This window comes from Coturnix japonica, unplaced genomic scaffold (genome assembly GCF_054131305.1).
Source record: "Coturnix japonica strain WE unplaced genomic scaffold, WE-NBRP24 Scf039, whole genome shotgun sequence".
NCBI classification, from domain to species: Eukaryota; Metazoa; Chordata; class Aves; order Galliformes; family Phasianidae; genus Coturnix; species Coturnix japonica.
The window spans coordinates 3,920,621-3,946,545 of NW_028188942.1; the positions used below are offsets into that span (position 1 = coordinate 3,920,621).

At 52.5% G+C, this 25,925-nt stretch overlaps 1 pseudogene; it reads right to left on the reverse strand.

The window, feature by feature from the left end:
- Positions 1-22,202: 22,202 nt before the first annotated feature.
- Positions 22,203-24,970, reverse strand: LOC146753285 (uncharacterized; annotated as a pseudogene).
- Between the last annotated feature and the right edge of the window lie 955 nt (positions 24,971-25,925).

A 25,925-nucleotide genomic window follows, 5' to 3' on the forward strand; every position in this document is an offset into this window, starting at 1 on the left:
ATCTGCAACACAACAGCTTCTGCCCCATTGATCTGACCCACATCTACCCCACAGCAGCAGCTGCCCCACAGATCTTACCCAGATGTGCCCCAGAGCAGAGCCTGTCCCATAGATCTGCCCCACAGCAGCTCCTGCCCCATAGATCTGACCAAAATCAGCCCCACAGCAGCTCCTGCCCTATAGATATGACCCACATCAGCCCCACACCAGCTCCTGCCCCATTGATCTGAACCATATCAGCCACACAGCAGCTCCTGCCCCATAGATCTGACCCACATGAGCCCCACAGCTACACCTACCCATAAATCTGAACCACATGTGTCCCACAGCAGCTCCTGCCCCATAGATCTGATCCACAGCAGCTCGTGCCCCATAGATCTGACCCACCTCTGCCTCACAGCAGCTCCTGCCCCATAGTTCGGACCGACAGCAGCTCCTGCTCAATTGATCTAAACCCCATCAGTCCCACAGCTGCTCCCTCCCCATAGATCTGACCCACATGTGCCACAGAGAAGCTCCTGACAAATAGATCTGACCCACATCAGTCCCACAGCAGCTCCTGCCCCATAGATCTTACACCAATGAGACCAACAGCACCACCTGCCCCATAGATCTGACCCACATCAGCCCCAAAGCAGCACCTTTCCCAAAAAACTGACCCAAATCAGCCCCAGAGCAGCTTCTGCCCCATAGATCTGACCCACAACATCTCCTGCCCCATAGATCAGACCCACATCTGCCCCACAGCAGCTCCTGCCCCATATATCTGACCCACATCTACCGCACAGCAGCTCCTGCCCCATATATCTGACCCACATCTACCCCACAGCATATCCTTCTCAATAGATCTGACCCACTACTGCCCCACTGCATCTCCTGCCCCATATATCTGACCCACAGCAGCTCCTACCGAAATGATCTAACCCCCATAAGCCCCAAAGCGGCTCCTGCCCCATAGATCTGACCCACATCTACCCCACAGCAGCTCCTGCCCCATAGATGTGACCCACATCAGCCCCAGAGACTCTCCTGTCCCATAGATCTGTCCCACAGCAACTCCTTCCCCATAGATCTGACACACAGCAGCACCTGCCCCATAGATCTGACCCACATCAGCCACACAGCAGCTCCTGTCCCATAGATCTGCCCCACAGCAGCTCCTGTCCCATAGATCTGACTCATATTTGCCTGACAGCAGCATCTGCCCCATAGATCTTACCCACATAATCTCCACAGTAGCTCCTGCCCCATTGTTCGGACCCACATCTGCCCCACATCAGCTACTGCCCCATATATCTGACCCACGTCAGCCCCACAGCAGCTCCTGCCCCATAGATCTGACCCACATCAGCCCCACAGCAGCTCCTGCCACATAGATCTGAATCACATCTGCCCCACAGCAGCTCCTGCCCCATAGATCTTACCCACATCAGCCCCACAGCAGCTTCTGCCCCATAGATCTGAACCACAGCATCTCCTGCCCCAAATATCTGACCCACATCATCTCCACAGCATCTCCTGCCCCATAGATTTGAACCACAGCATCTCCTGCCCCAAATATCTGACCCACATCTGCCCCACAGCAGCTCCTGCCCCATAGATCTGACCTACATCTGACCCACAGCGGCTCCTGCCCCATAGATCTGACCCTCATCAGTCACACAGCAGCTCCTGCCCCATAGATCTGACCCACATCTGCCCCACAGCAGATCCTTCCCCATTGATCAGACCCACATCTTCCCCACAGCAGCACCTCCCCCATAGACCCGACCCACATGTGCCTCACAGCAGCTCCTGCTCCGTAGATGTGACCCACATCAGCCCCACAGCAGCACCTTCCCTATAGATCTGACCCACATCATATCCACAGTAGCTCCTGCCCAATAGATCAGTCCCACCTCTGCCCCACCTCAGCTCCTGCCCCAAAGATGTGACCCACATCTGACCCACAGCAGCTCCTGCCCGATACATCTGGCTCACATATGCCCGACAGCAGCTTCTGCCCCATAGACCTACACCCACAGCATCTCCTGCCCCATTGATAAGACCAACATCAGCCCCACAGCAGCTCCTGCCCCATAGATCTGACACACATATGCCCCACAACAGCTCCTGCCCCATAGATCCGACCCCCCTCAGCCCCACAGCAGCTCCTTCCCCATAATTCTGACCCTCATCTGCCCCACAGCTACTCCTGCCCCATAGATCAGACCCACATCTTTCCCAAAGCAGCTCCTGCCTCATAGATCTGACCCACATGTGCCACACAGCAGCTCCAACCCCATAGATCTGAACAACATGAGACCCACTGCAGCTCCTGCCCAATAGATCTGCCCCATGGCAGCTCCTGCCCCATAGATCTGACCCATATCAGACACACAGCAGCGCCTGCCCCATAGATCTGATCCACATCTACCCCACTGCATATCCTGCCCCATAGATCTGACCCACAGCAGCTCCTGCCCTAAAGATACGACCCACATCAGCCCCACAGCAGCTCCTGCCGCATAGATGAGACCCCCATCAGCCCAAAACCATCTTCTCCCACATAGATGTGATGAAAATCTGCCCCACAGCAGCTCCTGCCCCATTGTTCTGACCCACATCTGCCCCACAGCAGCTCCTGCCCCATAGATCTGACCCACATCTGCCCCACAGCAGCTCCTGCCCCATAGAACTGACCCACATCAGTTCCACAGCAGCTCCTGCGCTATATATCTGACCCACTTGTGCCCCAGAGAAGCTCCTGACCAATAGATCTGACCCACATATGCCCCACAGAAGTTCCTGCCCCATAGATCTGTCCCGCATCAGCCCCACAGAAACTCCTGCCCCATAGATCTGACCCAAATCAGCCCCTCAGCAGCTCCTGCCCCATAGATCTGACCCACATATGCCCCACAGCAGCTCCTGCCCCATAGATCTGACCCATATCAGACACACAGCAGCGCCTGCCCCATAGATCTGATCCACATCTACCCCACTGCATATCCTGCCCCATAGATCAGACCCACAGCAGCTCCTGCCCTAAAGATACGACCCACATCAGCCCCACAGCAGCTCCTGCCGCATAGATGAGACCCCCATCAGCCCAAAACCATCTTCTCCCACATAGATGTGATGAAAATCTGCCCCACAGCAGATCCTGCCCCATTGTTCTGACCCACATCTGCCCCACAGCAGCTCCTGCCCCATAGATCTGACCCACATCTGCCCCACAGCAGCTCCTGCCCCATAGATCTGACCCACATCTGCCCCACAGCAGCTCCTGCCCCATAGAACTGACCCACATCTACACCACAGCAGCTCCTGCCCTATAGATCTGACCCACATGTGCCCCAGAGCAGCTCCTGACCAATAGATCTGACCCACATATGCCCCACAGAAGTTCCTGCCCCATAGATCTGTCCCTCATCAGCCTCACAGCAACTCCTGCCCCATAGATCTGACCCAAATCAGCCCCACAGCAGCTCTTGCCCCATAGATCTGACCCACATATGCCCCAGAGCACCTCCTGCCACATAGATCTGACCTACATCAGCCCCACAGCAGCTCCTGTCTCTTAGATCTGACCCACATCAGCCCCACAGCAGCTCCTGCCCTATACATCGTACCCACATCTGCCCCACAGCAGCTACTGCCCCATAGATCTGACCCACATCTGCACCACAGCAGCTCCTGGCCCATCAAGATGACCCATATCTGCCCCACAGCAACTCCTGCCCCATAGATCTGACCAACATCAGCCCCACAGCAGCTACTGCCCAATAGATCTGACCCAAATCATCAGCCACACAGCAGTTCCTGCCCCATAGATCTTACCCTCATCAGCCACACAGCAGCTCCTGCCCCATAGAACTGACCCACATCAGCCCCACAGCAACTCCTGCCCCATAGATCAGACCCACATCTGCCCCATAGCAGCTGCTGCCCCATAGATCTGACCCAAATCATCCCCACAGAAGCTCCTGCCCCATATATCTGACCCACATCAGTCCCACAGCAGCTCCTGCCCCATAGATCTTACACCAATGAGACCAACAGCACCACCTGCCCCATAGATCTGACCCACATCAGCCCCAAAGCAGCACCTTTCCCAAAAAACTGACCCAAATCAGCCCCAGAGCAGCTTCTGCCCCATAGATCTGACCCACAACATCTCCTGCCCCATAGATCAGACCCACATCTGCCCCACAGCAGCTCCTGCCCCATATATCTGACCCACATCTACCGCACAGCAGCTCCTGCCCCATATATCTGACCCACATCTACCCCACAGCATATCCTTCTCAATAGATCTGACCCACTACTGCCCCACTGCATCTCCTGCCCCATATATCTGACCCACAGCAGCTCCTACCGAAATGATCTAACCCCCATAAGCCCCAAAGCGGCTCCTGCCCCATAGATCTGACCCACATCTACCCCACAGCAGCTCCTGCCCCATAGATGTGACCCACATCAGCCCCAGAGACTCTCCTGTCCCATAGATCTGTCCCACAGCAACTCCTTCCCCATAGATCTGACACACAGCAGCACCTGCCCCATAGATCTGACCCACATCAGCCACACAGCAGCTCCTGTCCCATAGATCTGCCCCACAGCAGCTCCTGTCCCATAGATCTGACTCATATTTGCCTGACAGCAGCATCTGCCCCATAGATCTTACCCACATAATCTCCACAGTAGCTCCTGCCCCATTGTTCGGACCCACATCTGCCCCACATCAGCTACTGCCCCATATATCTGACCCACGTCAGCCCCACAGCAGCTCCTGCCCCATAGATCTGACCCACATCAGCCCCACAGCAGCTCCTGCCACATAGATCTGAATCACATCTGCCCCACAGCAGCTCCTGCCCCATAGATCTTACCCACATCAGCCCCACAGCAGCTTCTGCCCCATAGATCTGAACCACAGCATCTCCTGCCCCAAATATCTGACCCACATCATCTCCACAGCATCTCCTGCCCCATAGATTTGAACCACAGCATCTCCTGCCCCAAATATCTGACCCACATCTGCCCCACAGCAGCTCCTGCCCCATAGATCTGACCTACATCTGACCCACAGCAGCTCCTGCCCCATAGATCTGACCCTCATCAGTCACACAGCAGCTCCTGCCCCATAGATCTGACCCACATCTGCCCCACAGCAGATCCTTCCACATTGATCAGACCCACATCTTCCCCACAGCAGCACCTCCCCCATAGACCCGACCCACATGTGCCTCACAGCAGCTCCTGCTCCATAGATGTGACCCACATCAGCCCCACAGCAGCACCTTCCCTATAGATCTGACCCACATCATATCCACAGTAGCTCCTGCCCAATAGATCAGTCCCACCTCTGCCCCACCTCAGCTCCTGCCCCAAAGATGTGACCCACATCTGACCCACAGCAGCTCCTGCCCGATACATCTGGCTCACATATGCCCGACAGCAGCTTCTGCCCCATAGACCTACACCCACAGCATCTCCTGCCCCATTGATAAGACCAACATCAGCCCCACAGCAGCTCCTGCCCCATAGATCTGACACACATATGCCCCACAACAGCTCCTGCCCCATAGATCCGACCCCCCTCAGCCCCACAGCAGCTCCTTCCCCATAATTCTGACCCTCATCTGCCCCACAGCTACTCCTGCCCCATAGATCAGACCCACATCTTTCCCAAAGCAGCTCCTGCCTCATAGATCTGACCCACATGTGCCACACAGCAGCTCCAACCCCATAGATCTGAACAACATGAGACCCACTGCAGTTCCTGCCCCATAGATCTGAACAACATGAGACCCACTGCAGCTCCTGCCCAATAGATCTGCCCCATGGCAGCTCCTGCCCCATAGATCTGACCCATATCAGACACACAGCAGCGCCTGCCCCATAGATCTGATCCACATCTACCCCACTGCATATCCTGCCCCATAGATCTGACCCACAGCAGCTCCTGCCCTAAAGACACGACCCACATCAGCCCCACAGCAGCTCCTGCCGCATAGATGAGACCCCCATCAGCCCGAAACCATCTTCTCCCACATAGATGTGATGAAAATCTGCCCCACAGCAGATCCTGCCCCATTGTTCTGACCCACATCTGCCCCACAGCAGCTCCTGCCCCATAGATCTGACCCACATCTGCCCCACAGCAGCTCCTGCCCCATAGAACTGACCCACATCAGTTCCACAGCAGCTCCTGCGCTATATATCTGACCCACTTGTGCCCCAGAGAAGCTCCTGACCAATAGATCTGACCCACATATGCCCCACAGAAGTTCCTGCCCCATAGATCTGTCCCTCATCAGCCCCACAGAAACTCCTGCCCCATAGATCTGACCCAAATCAGCCCCTCAGCAGCTCCTGCCCCATAGATCTGACCCACATCAGCCCCACAGCAGCTCCTGCCCCATAGATCTGACCCATATCAGACACACAGCAGCGCCTGCCCCATAGATCTGATCCACATCTACCCCACTGCATATCCTGCCCCATAGATCAGACCCACAGCAGCTCCTGCCCTAAAGATACGACCCACATCAGCCCCACAGCAGCTCCTGCCGCATAGATGAGACCCCCATCAGCCCAAAACCATCTTCTCCCACATAGATGTGATGAAAATCTGCCCCACAGCAGATCCTGCCCCATTGTTCTGACCCACATCTGCCCCACAGGAGCTCCTGCCCCATAGATCTGACCCACATCTGCCCCACAGCAGCTCCTGCCCCATAGATCTGACCCACATCTGCCCCACAGCAGCTCCTGCCCCATAGAACTGACCCACATCAGTTCCACAGCAGCTCCTGCCCTATAGATCTGACCCACATGTGCCCCAGAGCAGCTCCTGACCAATAGATCTGACCCACATATGCCCCACAGAAGTTCCTGCCCCATAGATCTGTCCCTCATCAGCCCCACAGCAACTCCTGCCCCATAGATCTGACCCAAATCAGCCCCACAGCAGCTCCTGCCCCATAGATCTGACCCACATATGCCCCAGAGCACCTCCTGCCACATAGATCTGACCCACATCAGCCCCACAGCAGCTCCTGTCTCTTAGATCTGACCCACATCAGCCCCACAGCAGCTCCTGCCCTATACATCGTACCCACATGTGCCCCACAGCAACTCCTGCCCCATAGATCTGACCCACAGCATCACCTGCCCCATAGATCTGACCCACATCTGCCCCACAGCAGCTACTGCCCCATAGATCTGACCCACATCTACACCACAGCAGCTCCTGGCCCATCAAGATGACCCATATCTGCCCCACAGCAACTCCTGCCCCATAGATCTGACCAACATCAGCCCCACAGCAGCTACTGCCCCATAGATCTGACCAAAATCATCAGCCACACAGCAGTTCCTGCCCCATAGATCTTACCCTCATCAGCCACACAGCAGCTCCTGCCCCATAGAACTGACCCACATCAGCCCCACAGCAACTCCTGCCCCATAGATCAGACCCACATCTGCCCCATAGCAGCTGCTGCCCCATAGATCTGACCCAAATCATCCCCACAGCAGCTCCTGCCCCATATATCTGACCAACATGTGATCCAGAGCAGCTCCTGCCCCATAGATCAGACCCACATCTGCCCCAGAGCAGCTACTGCCCATAGATCTGACCCACATCTGCCCCACAGCAGCTCCTGCACCATAGATCTGACGCACATGTGACCCACAGCATCTCCTGCCCCATAGAAATGTCCCACATCAGCCCCATAGAAGCTCCTGCCCCATAGATCTGACCCACATCAGCCCCACAGAAGCTCCTGCCCCATAGGTCTGATCCAAATGTGCCCCACAGCAGCTCCTGCCGCATAGATCTGACCCACATCAGCCCCACAGCAGCTCCTGCCCAATAGATCAGATCCACATCAGCCCCATAGAAGCTCCTGCCCCATAGATCTGACCCATATCTACCCGACAGCAGATCCTGCCCATAGATCTGGCCCACATCAGCCCCATAGAAGCTCCTGCCCCATAGATCTGATCCACATGTGCCCCACAGCAGATCCTGCCCCATAGATCTGACCCACAGCATCACCTGCCCCATAGATCTGACCCACAGCATCTCCAGCCCCATAGATCTGACCCACATCTGCCCCACAGCAGCTACTGCCCCATAGATCTGACCCACATCTGCACCACAGCAGCTCCTGGCCCATCAAGATGACCCATATCTGCCCCACAGCAGCTCCTGCCCCATAGATCTTACCAACATCAGCCCCACAGCAGCTACTGCCCCATAGATCTGACCCAAATAATCAGCCACACAGCAGCTCTTGCCCCATAGATCTGACCCTCATCAGCCACACAGCAGCTCCTGCCCAATAGAACTGACCCATATCAGCCCCACAGCAACTCTTGCCCCATAGATCAGACCCACATCTGCCCCATAGCAGCTCCTGCCCCATAGATCTGACCCAAATCATCCCCACAGCAGCTCCTGCCCCATATATCTGACCCACATGTGATCCAGAGCAGCTCCTGCCCCATAGATCAGACCCACATCTGCCCCACTTCAGCTCCTGCCCTATTGATCTTACCCATATGTGCCCCACAACAGCTACTGCCCCATAGATCTGATACACATGTGCCCCATAGCAGCTTCTACCCCATAGATCTGACCCACATCAGCCCCGCAGCAGCTCCTGCCCCATATATCTGACCCACATAAGCTCCTGCCCCATAGATCTTACCCCAATTAGCCCCACAGCAGCACCTGCCTTATAGACCTGACCCACATGTTCCCCACAGCAGCTCCTGCCCAATAGATAAGAACCCCCTCTGCCCCACATAGGTCCTGCCCCATTGATCTGACCCACCTCTACCCCACAGCAGCTCCTGCCCTATAGATCTTACCGCAATCATTCCCAGATCAGATCCTGCCCCATATATCTCACCCACATCTGCCCCATAGCAGCTCCTGCTGCATATATCTTAGCCACATCAACCCCAAAGCTGCTTCTGTACCATAGATCAGACCCACATCTACCCCACAGCAGCTCCTGACCCATAGATCCAACCCACATGTGCCCCACAGCAACTCCTGCCCCATAGATCTGACCCACAGCAGCTTCTGCCCCATAGATCAGACCCACATCTGCCCACAGCAGCTCCTGCCTCATTGATGTGACCCACCTCTACCCCACAGCAGATCCTTCCCAATAGATCTGACCCACATCTGCCTCACAGCAGCTCCTGCCCTATAGATCTTACCGCAATCATCCCCACTGCAGCTCCTGCCCCATAGATCTGACCCACATCTGCCCCATAGCAGCTCCTGCCCCATAGATCTGAGCCACATCATCCACACAGCAATTCCTGCCCCATAGATCTGACCCACATATACCCCACAGCAGCGCATGCCACATAGATCTGACCCATATCAGCCACACAGCAGCTCCTGCCCCATAGATCTGACCCACATGTGCACCAAAGAAGCTCCTGTCCATAGATCTGACGCCAAGCAGCACCACAGCAGCTCCTGCCCCATAGATCTGACCCACATCTTCCCCACAGCAGCATCTGCCCCACAGACCTGAACCACATGTGCCCCAGAGCAGCTCCTGCCCCATAGATCTGACCCACATCTTCCCCACAGCAGCATCTGCCCCACAGACCTGAACCACATGTGCCCCAGAGCAGCTCCTGCTCCGTAGATCTGACCCACATCAGCCCCACAGCAGCTCCTGCCCAATAGATCAGACCCACCTCTGCCCCACAGCAGCTTCTGCCCCATTGATCTGACCCACCTCTACCCCACAGCAGATCCTTCCCAATAAATCTGACCCACATCTGCCTCACAGCAGCTCCTGCCCTATTGATCTTAGCGCAATCATCCCCGTAGCAGCTCCTGCCCCATATATCTCACCCATATATGCCGCAAAGCAGCTCCTGCCCCATAGATCTGAGCCACAACATCCCCACAGCTGCACCTGCCCCATAGATCTGACCCACATCTACCCCACAGCAACTCCTGCCCCGTATATCTGACCCACATGTGCCTCACAGCAGCTCCTGCCCAATAGATCTGACACACATATGCCCCAGAGCACCTCCTGCCCAATAGATCTGACCACAATCAGCCCTACAGCAGCTGCTGCCCCATAGATCGGACCCGCATCAGCTCCACAGCAGCTCCTGCCACATAGATCTGACCCACATTGTCTCACATCATCTCCTACCACCTAGTTCTGACCCACATCATCTCCACAGTTGCTCCTGCCCCATAGATCTGACCCACAGCAGCTACTGCCCCATAGATCTGACTCTCATCTGCACCAAAGCTGCTCCTGCTCCGTAGATCTGACCCATATCAGCCCCACATGAGCTTCTGCCCCATAGATCTGAACCACATCAGCCACACAGCAGCTCCTGCCCCATAGATCTGATGCACATCTGCCCCACTGCATCTTCTGCCCCATAGATCTGTGCCACAGCAGCTCCTTGCCCATAGATATGAACCATATCTGCCCCACAGCAGCTCCTGCCCCATAGATCTGACCCACATATGCCGCAGAGCAGCTCCTGCCCCATAGCTCTGACGCCAATCAGCCCCACAGCAGCTCCTGCCCCATAGATCTGACCTACATCTGTCCCACTGCAGCTCCTGCCCCATAGATCTGACCCACATGTGCACCACAACAGCTCCTGCCCCATAAATCTGATACACATGTGCCCCACAGCAGCTCCTGCCCCATAGATCTGACCAACATCAGCCCCAAAGCAGCTCCTCCTCCGTAGATCTGACCCACAAGAGCTCCTGCCCCATAGATCTTACCCCAATTAGCCCCACAGATGCAACTGCCCAATAGATCTGACCCACATTGTCCCACATCATCTCCTACCACATAGTTCTGACCCTCGTCATCTCCACAGCTGCTCCTGCTCCATAGATCTGACCCATATCATCCCCACAGCATCTCCTGCCCCATAGATCTGATGCACAACTGCCCCACAGTAGCTCCTGCCCCATAGATCTGACAGGTCTCCCTGGCCATTACACACATGCAAAACACGTATGGCATGTAGTATTCAATAAAAGTTCATGTTTGTCTCTGATAGATGGACGTGATGATCTTAGTGGTGATTTAACACGCCATGGACTTTGAGTGTCCTCTGTTTTCACGCACGTCAAGTTCTTTTGTGATTAGTAATTTCTGTCTTTTGTCGCATCCATTTCATTTGTCAAAAGAGTTATTAATCCCATCGGTTCTTCCAGTGGTTATCTTTGATGTCTATGGCGCTCCTTGTGTCATTAGCCCCGTTCTCTCATGAAATTCTTTCATTCCTACGAGCCAACTTCTAATGTTTTGCATGCCATCTGACACTCCAGTTCTTCAGGCATTGTTGCCTGTAGGTAATATGAGAAGTAGTGGTTGTTGGTTGTTGAATTGTTTCATTTTTGAATGAATTCTGATGGCAAACAAGCAGCGTTCCCTTTGATGAGACTGTACACCAGGCTGTGACAGCTTGTATTGTGATGTGAGGTGGAATTAGATGGAAGAACATTAGCAGGGGGAAGATTGAGTGAGGGACTGAGTGAGTGAGTGTTGGAGCTCAGTATGCTTCATGGGGAGCATGGGAATGACGGTGGAGTTCTTTATTCCGTAGTGAGGCTGGAGAACTTTCTGTTCACCAGATGTGCAGTAAACCAAGGGTACGTACTACCGTGTTTAAGAACCAGCTGTGTTGTCTTAGGAACGTGGTGTGGATAGGCACGGAAAGATTTTTGTCTGGTTTTGTCTTCTGTAGAGACATTTCAAATGCCTGCAAAGAAGGAAGTGTATAGGTCCCTACTTAAGAGCGGTTGTACAGGGATGGGCTGCGGATCTGGAGTGGTAGAAGCGAATGGTCCACTCGTAATGGGAAGAAGTGTGTTGTTATCCCCTGTGCTGGGTAGCCCAGCTGCGGTCCCAGCGCTCCAGCTGTGACCTCCTCAGGGCTGAGCAGAGGGCGGGAAAACCGCCCTTCACCCACGGGTGGCACCTGGCCTCACGCAGCCCAGGACAGCGTTCGGCAAGGCAGCCCGGGTGGGTTCCTTGCAGGTTCAGCCTGGTGTCCAGCAGGACTGGTGGTTCTGCTCCAGCTGGCTGACCCCAGCTGTAGCACGGCCTGTGGATGTTGGTCCCCAGGAGCAGAGATTTGCCATTGCCCTCTCTGAAGCCCGTGGGGTTTCTGTCTGGAATGCAACAGTGGCAGCAGTTGCACGGCAGTAGGAAAAAGGGGAGAGAGCGTCAAGGATGGGGAAGCGTCAACAGCTGTGCTGTTATCAATACCAACACTCAATACCAACACTTTGTTTTTCAGTTTTTTTCAATGTTAATTTACTGTTTGCAGTCTTTCTGTTTTCTATTTGAGGTTGAATTGGACGGTGATGACAAGGGTCCGTTGGGGCCAGTGTGTGTCCCGGGTGCTGCCTGGCCCCAGCCTCCTCAGCTGCCCCATGGGCTCTTCTATTGCTGCCGGTGGGGTGGCCTCTTCTTTGATGGTGCTGAGGCCTGTGAGTCGCCGGTCTTCCTCTTCGGGGCTCGCCGGGTCCCCTCAGGTGGGCTGGTGCCGGAGGGCCCTGCCACAGGCTCTCCTGGCTCCTCCTGAGGCGCTGCCTGCTCTGTGGTGACAGTTGCAGGGTTGCCGTGTGGGCGGCTGGGATGCCCACGAACCTCTTGTGTTGCCCTGCCCAGCATTTCGTCCCTGTTGGAGCTGGCAGGGCTGCTGGAGGGTGCTGAGCCAGGGACAGGTGGCTCCTCTGGTGTGGCAGCTCTGGGCTCTGCTGCTGTGGCCTCCTGTGCCCCAGGAGCAGGGGGGATGTTGAGGCCCAGGAAGCGGCCTGCCACCCGGCTGCACCTCCGCACCGCAAAGGCGATGAAGTGCCTCACAAAGGTCACCGTGTGGCCGTGCAGGTCAGGATCCAGCATTTCTATCAGGATCCCCTCTGCCAAGCCTACGAGGAGCAGGGCCCAGATGACACTGTCAACCAGGATATTTGCCTGTGGCCCCTCGGTGCCCAGGATGCGGTGCAGGTTCTGGCGCAGCCAGGACCGCAGGGGCCGCAGCAGGGCCGGCTGCTCCCTGAAGAGGGAAGCCCAGGTGGCAGGGGAGAGGCCGCCCAGAGGATGCGTGGGCACTGCAGGCCATGGCCGGGCTGCGTGGTGGAGTGCGGGTCTCCGTGTAGCAACGGATGCCTGTGCAGCTGGTCTGACCTCCACCTCCTTGTAGTTGTCGTCCGCTTGCACGGAGTGAATGATGGTCTTCACATCCCGTTTGCACAGCGGACACTGGGGCCTGGTGCTTGTCCACCGCTGGATGCAGCAGAAGCAGAACTGGTAGCAGCAAGGCATGGCGTATGCTGCGCTGTCCCAGTTCTCCAGGCACATGGGGCAGCGGGTCTCAAACTCTGCCTCCATCCTTCCACTAGTTGCGGTGGGCCAGTGGGAGCGGGAGATGGTAACGTGCTCCCCAGCACTAACGCTGCAGCAGCAGCAGCAGGTGACACGCTGGAAGAGGACAAGAGACATTAGTCAGACTCCGGCCTGGGAAGGGTCCCTCAAGTTGTGCCCCCCCGCTGCCAGTCTCTGTGCCGCCTACCTGTGCTGCTGCACACGCTTTTTTCTCTAGGATGTCCCGTCTGCCTGCTCCCGGCAGGCTCGGGGAAAGAACAAATGGCTCTGAGAAGGCCGCTGGGAGCTGTGCTAACAGCACCCAGAGCACTTTCCAGCACCAAAGCTCGCCCTGTCCACACTCCAGTCCTCACACACACGCTCGGTCGGAGGCCAGGCACGAACTGCTGGGCTGAGCTGCTGCGCCCGCGTCAAAGCCGGCGTGGCCTATGGGGTCACAATCCGTTGTTGCCTGGTGATGTCTCCAACCATGGCTTGGCCAAGCTGCTGGGCGTCACCTTCGCTTGACCTTCGCTTGGGTACATCACTGCCCGTCTCACAGCGATGCCGCAGTCCACTGCTGGCTCATCACAGTGAGCCGTCCTCACCCGCAGCACGTGCTCCAGCCCCAGCTCAAGTTTCTGGGCTTTGCCCAGTGCCGCTGCCCTCTCCCTTCCCCACATCTCATGTGCTTGGCATGGGTGTTTCCTACCAGAGTGGGGCCTCAGCCATGTGATCCCATGATCCCCCTCAGGTCTCCCTGGCCATTACACACATGCAAAACACGTATGGCGTGTAGTATTCAATAAAAGTTCATGTTTGTCTCTGATAGATGGACGTGATGATCTTAGTGGTGATTTAACACGTCATGGACTTTGAGTGTCCTCTGTTTTCACGCACGTATTGTTCTTGTGTGATCAGTACTTTCTGTCTTTTGTCGCATCCATTTCATTTGTCAAAAGAATTATTAATCCCTCTGAGCAATCTAAGTGTTGCATGAATATGCTATTTGAATTTTTTGGGTGCAATCATTATATTCCTTGTAGAAGGACCATGTATTGAAAAATTTAACTTGAAAGCCGTTTTTGCAATTACTGTTAATATACACTGTACCAAGTTCTGATTAGATTTAAATGGAACCAATAGTATATGTGGATATTATTTATGAATACTTTAGATATCACATCAATTGACACTGTGAAGTAGAGCTCATGTATTTGTTGCCCAAGGCATGCATTTGCTGGGTAGTGTTAATATCCATCTTGTACTCCTGAAGAGCTCGCTGTTTACAAATGGCACCTGTTCTACTGCTCTTCTGATGGTCTAGAAATGGAATTCAGCTAACTGTAAAGACTGCAAGTACTGCAGTGTTGCAAGGATCGAGTTGCAATGCTTTAATGTAGTAGGTGCCTTCTCTCTGACAGCCTTAAAGTATTTTCTTGTATGTATGTGTCATCTTCTTTCCTGAGAGTTTAAGCTCTAGGGTACAATGTTTTGGAGGTCTTGATGCTCTTTGATACAGATTTGAGAGGGTTTTTGACATTTATTGTTTCTGAAATGGTTTGATCTTGTCTTAGAGAGTCGAATGCCACAAATAGTTAAATACTATCTCCTGTTGCTGAATCATTACAACATTTATGGCATCCTGCTGGTTTTTTATTTGTTTTTTAATTTCCTGATTGATCTATACATTATTGCTGCATATGAGCTCGCAGATGAGTTAACAGGTGATGAGAACTCTAATGCCGGGCAGGGCATGACTGCTCTTCATCTTGTGTAACAAAACAGGGGCTGCTACTGTGACCTGATTTTTAAAGGATATGTTGAGTGAATAAAAAGATGCCTGAAGTTGAACCCAATAATTGTGAGGAAATAGAATGTATTTTTTTTGTTAATTATCTCTTCCTCTTTTTATGAAGGGTTTTGGTTTGCCAGATATTTTCAGATTCATTTCAGATAAATGATTTTGTGCTTCTGTCATTTGGTAGGTTGATCGCACAGTTTGTTTTGGGGCAGTGCCTTTGCTGAGGGATGGTGAGAGAAAGCACCTCTGGTACTATGTGTTCGTGCCACCTGGTGGCTTTGCTGGGCAGCCTGGGCTTCAGATACACAGTTAAAAACACAGGTGTAAAGTGTCTGTAAAATCCTCTACATTCCAGTACTGTAGTTTTTTTCTACTAACCCAGTGAGAGTTAAACTTTTAGTATATACAGATCGACTTAAGCTGGTTCTTATCTTTGTTAGCAGATTTTAGCTTGTGGTTCTTTTGATCTGATATCAATGACATAAGTCAGAGCATTTGTAAATACAGATTCTGAGTGGAATGCACAGATGGTTTGTCTCCAGAACAAAACAAGCCTTCAGTAAAAGGATTTTGTAGGTATTTATAGATAACTATTATCCTGTTGCTAATTACATACTGTGAATTTAAAGTGGAAAATATTCTTTCTTGTCTCACTTAGAATACAAAGAGGTGCCTAATGTTGTGCTGTTTCCCAGCTTCATTAATTGACTTTTTTTTTTTTTTTTTCCCCAGGCGTCAGTATAGGGGTAGGTCCTGTTTAATATCTTTATTGATGATCTGGATGGGGGGATTGAGTGTATCCTCAGTGAGTTTGCAGATGACTCCTCACTGGAAGGAAGTGTTGATTTGCCTGAGAGTAGGAAGGCCTTACAGAGGGATCTGAATTGGCTGGATCAATGAGCTGAAGGCAATTGTATAAGCTTCAACAAAGTCAAGTGCCAGCTACTGCACTTTGATCACAATATCATGCCACTCCATTTTGCAGGCTTGTGGCTAGAATCTAGATTCTGGTGGTGTTCGTTGACAGCCAGATGAATGTGAGCCAGCAGTGTGCCTGGTAGCCTAGAAGGCCTGGCTTGTATCAGAAATAGTGTTGCCAGCAGGACCAGGGAGGTGATAATCTCTCAGTACTTGGCACTGGTGAAGCTGTGACTTGAGCACTGTGTTCATTTTTGGGCCCCCTCACTACAAGAAAGACCCTGGCACATGTTCATAGAATGGTAATGGGGCTGGTGCGGGGTCTGGAGCATAAGTCTTGTGAGGAGCAGCTGAGGAAGCTGGGGGTATTTAGTCCGGCGAAGAGGAGGCTTGGGGGGAGACCTCATTGCTCTCTACAACTTCCTGAAGGGGGGTTGTGGTGAGGTGAGGTTCAACCTCTTTTTGTGTGTAACTAGTGACAGGACAAGAGGGAGTGGCTTAGAGTTGTGCCAGGAGAGGTTCTACTGGATGTTCGGAGAAACAACTTCTCAAAAATAGTCATTAGGTATTGGAAAGGTTTGCCCAGGGTGATGGTGGAATCACCATCCCTGCAGACGTCCAAGAAACGTGTAGATGTGGCTCTGAGGGACATAGTGGGCATGCTGGGAGTGGGTTGATGGTTGAACTAGATGACCTTCAGTGGTCTTTTCCAACCTTAAGTCACAGAATCATAGAACCATAGAGTCATTCGTTCTTCTAAGAACCAGCTACACTCTGAAATGCTATACAGGTTGGTTGGTCCTTCTGATCCTTCTCATTTATGGCTCTGTATTATCTTATCTTCAGTGATCCTGCCGTCCTTCAAGAAAGGTGCTTTAGATATACTTCTGTTATACTTCAGCTTGATTGCTTTAAGTGTATCTCTCAATACCACAGTCCAAGGAAATGTGTGTGTACATTCTTCCGGCTAGATAAATAAATAAAAACACAAAGCATCTCTGAAGCTCGGACTCACTGTGTTTATTAAATGTTTTATTAACTTCATAATGACTCACAAAGAAACATTTTAATTTTGATTGTGTGTTTCTGTCTATGCTCTGATTTCTGTTAAAATCAGCTTTTGGATATGTAGAGGGAGAATTTTTTCGGTGAATAAGTGTGTGTTTAGGGCAGGAATGGATGATCCTTGATTTCACATGGTAGATGTTCTTTACCTGCTCTGTACTCATTTTACAAATCATTTCATGCTGTAACAGTAAACAAATGGTGAATTCTTCATCAGATACGTCTGCTACTGTAAGGTCTTTGTCTGATTTCAAAGTTAAAGTCAGGAGTCAAACTAAAAGAAAAAACTAGTTTGATAAGGACGTATAGAAATTCTGCCTTTCTGTAACACAGCTTTGTTGGAAGTAACCGCGGGAGACAAGTCTCATGCTATCATGGTCAACAAGTCTCGTTTATTAGGTGTTACAGCATCTCATTTATACAATCAGTAATAAGTTCATGCATATTGCAAAAGTAAAGCTCAGGATTGGTGGGTTACACATTACTTCATCTGACCTTTGTGGTTAGTCTTATGGATACTTTTTCTTTGCAGCTCTGTCTACACCTTGCTACACATCTTGCTTTTCCCTCAGGCCGTCCTTGCCTCTAGATACATATTTCGTCTTTAGCTACATACCCTGTCTTTTCACATCCTGATTTCTCCATAGCTGCTTAGCCCGTGATCGGCCCTAGGATAGACCGTCTTTGTCTTTAATCACGTTCATTCTTTTACAATTTAACTAGTGGAATCTCTTCACGTCCTTTCTCATGAAGCCATTCTGCATAAACATTCTCCACATAGATCTGACCCACATCAGACGCACAGCAGATCCTGCCCCATAGATCAGACCCACATCAGCCAAACAGCAGCTCCTGTCCCATAGAGCGGACCCACATCACCCCCACAGCAGCTCCAGCCCCATAGATCTAGCCCCATCAGACCCACAGCAGCTCCAGTCCCATAGATCTGACCCACATCTACACCACAGCAGCTCCTGCCCCATAGATCTGACCAAAATGTGCCCCAGAGCAGCTCCTGTCCAGGAGATCTGCCCCACAGCAGCTCCTGCCACATAGATCTGACCCACATCTGCCCCACAGCAGCTCCTGCCCCATACATCTGACCCACATGTGCCCCACAGCAGCTCCTACACCATAGATCTGACCCACATTAGCCCCACAGCATCTTCTGCCCCATAGATCTGACGCCCATTAGCCCCACAGCAACTTCTGCCCCATCGATCTGACCCACATCTGCCCCACAGAGCCTTCTGCCCTAAAAATCTGACCCACATCTGCCCCACACCAGCTCCTGTCTCATAGATCAGAACAACATCAGCACCACAGCAGCTCCTGCCCCATAGATCTGACCCACATCAGCCACATAGCAGATCCTACCCTGAAGGCTTTATGATCGTTAATGGCTTTACGATCTCTCGCCTCCAACTGAAGCGGTAGTTAGACCAATTACCAAGTGACACCAAGGTGGTAGTGTGGTAAAATGGCGATTTATTGAAGCACACACGACCTTATATAACCTTTGTCCACTTCGTCTACGCCTACTGTATTACACGTAGCAAGATTCTTCCAGAATATGGGGAAGGGCCTGTCACGTCACAGCCCGATAACATCCCCGTATTTCGCCTAATACAACATTTCCCCCTCCCCATGCTTAAAAGGCTTAACCCGTTACAATACGCAACAATATCTCTCCATCTTCCTCTTCACCTTCTTTGCCTTCTTCTGATTCTTCCTTAGCACCTTCCTCCTCTTCTTCAGCCTCTTCACCTCCTGCTTCTCGTGCAACGACTTACTATGATCACTCAAGTTAAAACAACACATCCCATCAAAGTCTTTACAACCATGACCCTGTGCGAGAAGCAAGAAATCAATTGCTGCTCTGTTTTGAAGCATAGCATATCTAATACTGTCAGTGTCTTCAAGTAGCTCACTCAGCAGTGTGGAAGTCATGTTAGCTTGTTTCACAGACCTTGTTTCACAAGGATTACAGTGTCATTCCCTAAATCTCTGCGTGTGATGTTAATAGCTGTTAGTGCACAGAATTCTCTGCATGGATCTTGTATGGGATTATATGATCTTACGTATCCCTGAAACTCAGAGGAGTTCCCCCATATAGGAATCCCAATTAAACATGTTTGAAATGGCGAGGTGGTTGATTGCAGGCTAAGACAGAAATCCGTCCTGCCTGTTTGTTTCGCCCAAGTAACCCACAGATTCCCAGGTTGTTGGATCAAGTGAACACCCCCCACCGGCGACCAACATAAAGACAAAAGACATAGCAGCATCAAAATGGTGTCTCTCGTTGGCAGCAGGGGTTGTTTCTCTGGGTCCTTTGGGTTCTTGAGTCTCAAGAATTTCTTCGGTATCCAGATGAAAGATCTTCTTCTGCGCTCCACCAGTTCAGGATTCCTTGGGCGGCCGATCAAGAGGTCCTGGAAGAGGATACTCAGCTCTTGTTATTTCCCTGACATTTTCTTTTTCACCACCAACCTCTGGCTTAATTTTTCTCGATGGCACCCAACGTATGTCTCCTGTGCCTTTGCATTTTACTGCTGCGTACCCCCTTCCCCAGACTAGTATGGACCATCCCGACTCCCAGGACCCATTATCCACCTTGATCTTTACTGGCGGGCCTTCTTCAATGATTCTTGGCCGCCAATGTTTCTGGGTGGGGGTCCTGGAATTTTCTCCTCGCTCAAAGTGATTTAGTGCATACAGTGCGCGGGCCAAGATTTCCCCTTGTTGTGATACTGGGATCTTTCCCGAATAGCCTTCCCCCTCCCCAAGGACACGAATCTTTTCCTTGAGGAGGCGGTTAGCCCTTTCGACGATAGCTTGGCCCTGCGAATTTCCCGGAATGCCTGTGGTGTGTGTGATATTCCAGCGAGCTAACCAATCTTTGGACGAACGCGAAATAAAGCAAGAACCATTGTCTGTTTTTATGTGGCGCGGTATTCCCAAAACTGCTATAGCCGTGGCCCAATGGTGTTGTGCTGCTGTAGAACTGACACGACCGTGTTGTGTGGCTACAATGACGGTAGAGGACGTGTCAATAGTCACAGCCAGCCACTGTCGTGGGGCCATCCGTGGTTCCATTGTGAAGTCTGTTTGCCAGACGTCTAATGGAGCGAGACCACGAGGATTAACCCCCGCTCCTAAAGCTGGCGCAGAATTACAGTGAGGGCAGGTTTGCACTACCTCCCTAGCGACTGTAATCGGGATAGAACAGGCTCGAGCCAGTGCCTTGGCCCCTATGTGAAGTGCTGAATGAAGATCACGAGCTTCCTGCAAAGTGCACACCTGGTTCCCTGATATCCGATCAGCCATGTCGTTTCCTGCTGTAAAGAAACCTGGCACCTCAGAGTGGCTACGAACATGAAGGATGGCAACGGGTGCAACCCTGATAGCTAAAGCATCCTCTAACAGGGCTGCAGCTGCTGTACTCGGTTGCCCTTCCTTTCCCATCCGTAGCAGCATTTTTGCCACGAACACAGAATCCGTGACAGCATTGCAAGGCTTCGTGGGCCAAAGATGTAGTGCCACTGCCATAGCCCTAGCCTCGAGCATCTGAACACTTGCTGTCTTGTCTGTTATCATCTTGTAACTCCAGCCACCCTCAACTGTTTGCCACACAGCCACCCCCTGGCCCGTTGATGACGAAGCATCAGTGAAGACTGTAGGACCGTTCACAGGGGTGTCCAGGACCCTGTGTCGCAATGATATCTGGAGGGGTTTTGCCAGTTCGAAAATTGGCAGTGAGTCTGAATAGCAAAACTTTCCGCTGAAGTCATAAACAGCCAATGACACCTCATCTGGCAGAGGTTGCACATTTCGAAAAGCTCCTGGTAAATAGATGACTTCCAAGTCCTTCCCGAAAGCTCTGATCGCAGTGAGGCGAGCCTTTCGCAGCAAATATGACAGCTGTTCTAGCCATGTGGTAAATGCTCTCACCGGCTGAGCAGAAAATAACCATGACAGTGGGCGTGGCCGAGAGTTCAAAGCATGCCCAATCACTGCAGCTGAACCATGCTGGCACCTAGTGACCGCAGCCTCCAACGGGCGATCAGGTTCCCACCTGGCAAGGGCATTGGTGGAGCAGGCTGACAGTATCTCCTGCCAGGCTGACTCCATCTCTGGATTCCAATGCCTCTCCTCTTGTGGGACTGATCCCTTCAGTTGATCATAGAAAGGTTTCATGAGGCGCGGAGGGATGCCAATGGCATTCCTCACCCATTGCAGTGCCCCCACCAACTTCTGCACATCCCATAAGTTTGTAATTTGAGGCTTAATCTCCAGCCCCTCCGGGATTACTGTGGAAGATCCAAATTTATAGCCTAGGAATTCAATCCCTGGTTCTCTCTGGATCTTTTCCTGAGAGATCACAAACCCTGCAGAGATGAGGGTGCGGACGATCTGCCCCTCCAACGTTTTCAACTGAGCATCATCAGGTGCAACAAGCAGCAAATCATCCATGTAATGGGCGATTTGGCATCCTGGCAGTGCCTTTCTCACTGGTTCTATGACTCTGCTCACCACAAGTTGACAGATCGTAGGTGAACAGACCATACCTTGCGGAAGAACCTTCCACTGGTACCTCTGAGCTGGCTCTCGATTATTTACAATCGGAACTGTGAATGCAAAGGCTTCCCTATCCTGTTTAGCCAATGGGATAGAGAAGAAACAATCCTTTAGATCAATGACCATCAGAGGCCATCCCTGTGGGACTGCTGACAACAAAGGTCCCCCTTGCTGGACAGGACCAAAGGGGATGATCTGTGAATTGACTGCTCGGAGATCGTGGAGCAGCCGAAACGATCCAGAGGCCTTCTGAATGACAAAGATGGGCGTGTTCCAATTGCTAAGCGATGACTCTATATGGCCTAGTGCAAGTTCTCTGGAAACAAGCTGTATGAGCGCTGCCAATTTTTTAGCAGGAATGGGCCACTGATCCACCCAAACAGGAGATGTATCCTGTTTCCAACGCAGCGGAATCGCATGCTGCAGCGCCAAGTGGTGGACAGTGGCCCTTAGGATAAATTTGTCAGCCGTAACCCAATGAGAAGAAGAAGATCTCTGCCTAGCAGAGATCCCCTGATCGGAGCTATATTGGGGGTGATGAAAACAGTTTTTTCTATTGAGCCATCTCGATTAATGATTGAAATTCCCACCTCCGCATCCGACACAGAGGTGGTTATTTCACCCCCCACCCCTATCAGGACCTTTGATGTTGCAACCTTTGGCCACTGGAATGGCCAATCGCGCTCTGCAATAACAGTAACATCTGCACCAGAGTCCAACAAAGCTGTAAGGTACACCGTCCTAGGACCTAGTGTAGGCACTCCAGGGTCCAACGTCATCATGACCCTCACCAATGGCCTATCACCTAGATCCATGGTCAGCGCCACCGTGTGGTCAACACGCTTGGCCCATTTTAATGAAGCGGGAAGGGGCCCTGGGCCGCTGGCACCCTCCCGTTCCAGTTTCCCTGCGGCAAAACCTCAAATTTTCGACAGTGACGCGCAACATGTCCAACCCCATTGCACAACTGACAACGTTTTCCTTGCGGCTTGCTCTGCCCAGCTTTCTTGGGGCATTGTGCTTTAAAATGACCATGCTGCCCACACTTGAAACACGGACCTTTTCCCTTCTCATCCCCGGTGCGAGCTGCCATCATCACTGCAGATTTAATCGCAGAGCTGACTTCGGCAGCCATTCCCTGCACGGCAGTTGCCAAGCCATCATTATTGGAGGGAGTATTTTTCTGATGATCTAGCACATATTTGATAATCTCCCCTGGGGTGTTCAAAGTTCCAGGAGCTGCCCTAATTATCTGCTGAACGTCCGGGAGCGACTTTTGCTTGAGACAGTCTATCACAACCAAAGGCTGGACTCCCTTCGGGAGGTCAGACCCTTCAATGGCACGAATCAAGCGATTTGCAAAATCAGAAAATGACTCAGAAGGCTCCTGTTTGATGTCGGACCACGGGAGCACAGGCTCCGCAACTTTAGCCACTGTCCGCAGCGCCTGAAGGGCTGCCTTTGTAAGCGCAGCTAACTCCCCCGCTCTCAGCCCTCTTGCTTGACCCTCCGGGGATCCCACCATACCATCTGCTAGTCTCTGAAGGCGCAAGAGAGTAGTTCTTTCAACCCTAGCTCCACGGCCCTGACCTGTATGCGCATTAGCCGGATGATTGTTATTACGAGCTGCCTCAGCGACAACAGCCTGAAGCAATCTATTCCATTCATCATACCACAGCGTGTACTGCACGGGCTCAAGAATCACCCTCATGAGACTGACCACATCGTACGGCAGGAGACTCGAGGCCATGAGAGCCTCAATTGCTGACATAGTTACCGGAGAACGCAAGCCCTTGTTCTTAACTAACTCTGCAAGGCGAGTAATCGCCTTGGAATCCAGAGGGGTCCAAGCCGGACCATCCTGTTTCACTATTATCGGGAGGGCAAAAGCTGTTGTTTCCGGGTCGGCTGTCTGGAGGTCCTCCCTTGTCTGGGCCCAATCAGTGAAAGTGGGTGGGCTCCACGGTACGGGTGCCGTGGGGCCACATCCCCCTTGGGCGGCCCCCTGGGCAGCCCACGCAGGACCACATCCCCCTTGGGTGGCACCTTGGGCGGCTTGGCCAGCCCCTTGGGCGGGCCACATGAAATCATCACACCCACATTCACCTTCACTATCACATGGGTTGGCACAATCCCCCCCTTTCTCGGCATACGCACAGCAACAGGCGGGACCCGACAACGAAGAAGTACCACCCCTCCTTACACTTTTCCTTGGTGACACCACACCTCCCCCTTTCAGCTCTGGTGGGACCACACCTCCTCCTTTCAGCTCTGGTGGCACCACCATGCCTCCCCCCTTTCTCTCTCCCTTGTCCTTGTTCTTATCAGGTACAGTAGCAACATCGCATTCCTCGAGGGGCTTCCCTCCCCCTTCATCCCTGTAGGCGTCCAATGAAGGATACGAGGAGTTAGGATAGGGGGGCGGAGGCGGGGTGTCCTCCTGTTCAGGGCTGCCTTCTGGAATGTCCGTCTTAGGCGAAGGAACAGGTGTGTTCGGGGGAGCCGGCGCCATCTTGCCTTGCACTGAATCTGTAAGAGAGTCAAGACTCCCCCCCCGGCCTCCCCCCGTCTCCAAACCCAGAATGTCTCTAGCACGTTGGTTTGCTAGCTTCTCCTCCCGTGCTGCTTTCAGCGCCTCCAAGATAAGTCCCCATACTTTGAATTCTGATACTTTTCGAGTGGCCAGCGACCTTTGAGATAGTGCGGCCGTAATTCCATCCCATCTGCCAGGATTGTATAAATCAGACGGGTTTGTTAAAAGCCCTTCCTTTTCCAGCAGCGAAAGAACTGCTGTTACCTCCTTTTTGGAAGGAGCCTGTTTCCCACAGTGAAGTTTGCAAGCGTGAAGAATTACCTTGATAACGGCTTCCATGTCGCCCCGGCCGAACGTAGTTCTCCTGGCCGCTCCCTGGCGCTTCCCCGAAGGTTCCTGGGGGTCCCCGAGATTCCGAGATTCCGGGATTCCGAGCTCGCTCTCCCACCTGTCGAAGAGTGATGGCCACTCCTCTTCGACCCTGGGCTTCCACTACTCCGCAACGAGAGGATTCGCTACCGCAGTGGGATCCTGCTGCCGTTTAGCAGACAACTACCTTGCTCCAAAAGTCCCTAATCACGCCTAATCGTGACGAATCACGTCGGCGGTCACCATTTGAAGGCTTTATGATCGTTAATGGCTTTACGATCTCTCGCCTCCAACTGAAGCGGTAGTTAGACCAATTACCAAGTGACACCAAGGTGGTAGTGTGGTAAAATGGCGATTTATTGAAGCACACACGACCTTATATAACCTTTGTCCACTTCGTCTACGCCTACTGTATTACACGTAGCAAGATTCTTCCAGAATATGGGGAAGGGCCTGTCACGTCACAGCCCGATAACATCCCCGTATTTCGCCTAATACAACACTACCCCATACATCTGACCCACATGTGCCCCACAGCAGCTCCTGCCCCATACATCTGACCCACTTGCGCCCCACAGCAGCTCCTGCCTTATAGATCAGACCATCATCAGCCTCACAACAGCTCCTGCCCCATAGATCTACCCCACTGCAGCTCCTGCCCCATAGATCTGACCCTCATCATCCCCACAGCAGCTCCTGCCCCATTGATCTGACTCACATCTGCCCCACTGCAGCTCCTGCCCCATAGATCAGACCCATATCTGCCCCACAGCAGCTCCTGCCCCATAGATCTGACCCACATCTGCCCCATAGTAGCTTCTGCCCCATAGATCTGACCCCAGACAGCCCCACAGCAGTTCCTGCCCCATATATCTGACCCACATCAGCACCACAGCAATGCCTGACCCATAGATCTCAACCACATGAGCCCCACAGCAGCTCCTGTCCCACAGATCTGACCCACAAAGCCCCCACAGCAGCTCCTGCCCCATAGATCTGACCAACACCAGCCCCACAGCTGCTCCTGCCCCATAGATCTGACCAACATCAGCTCCACAGCAGCACCTACCCCATAGATCTGACCCACATCAGCCCCACAGCAGCTCCTGCCACATAGATCTACCGACATGTGCCCCACAACAGCTCCTGCCCCAAAGATCTGATACCCATGTGCCCCACAACAGCTCCTGCCCAATAGATCTGACCCACATCTGCCCCACAGCAGCTCATGTCTCATAGATCTTAAACACATCAGCACCACAGCAGCTCC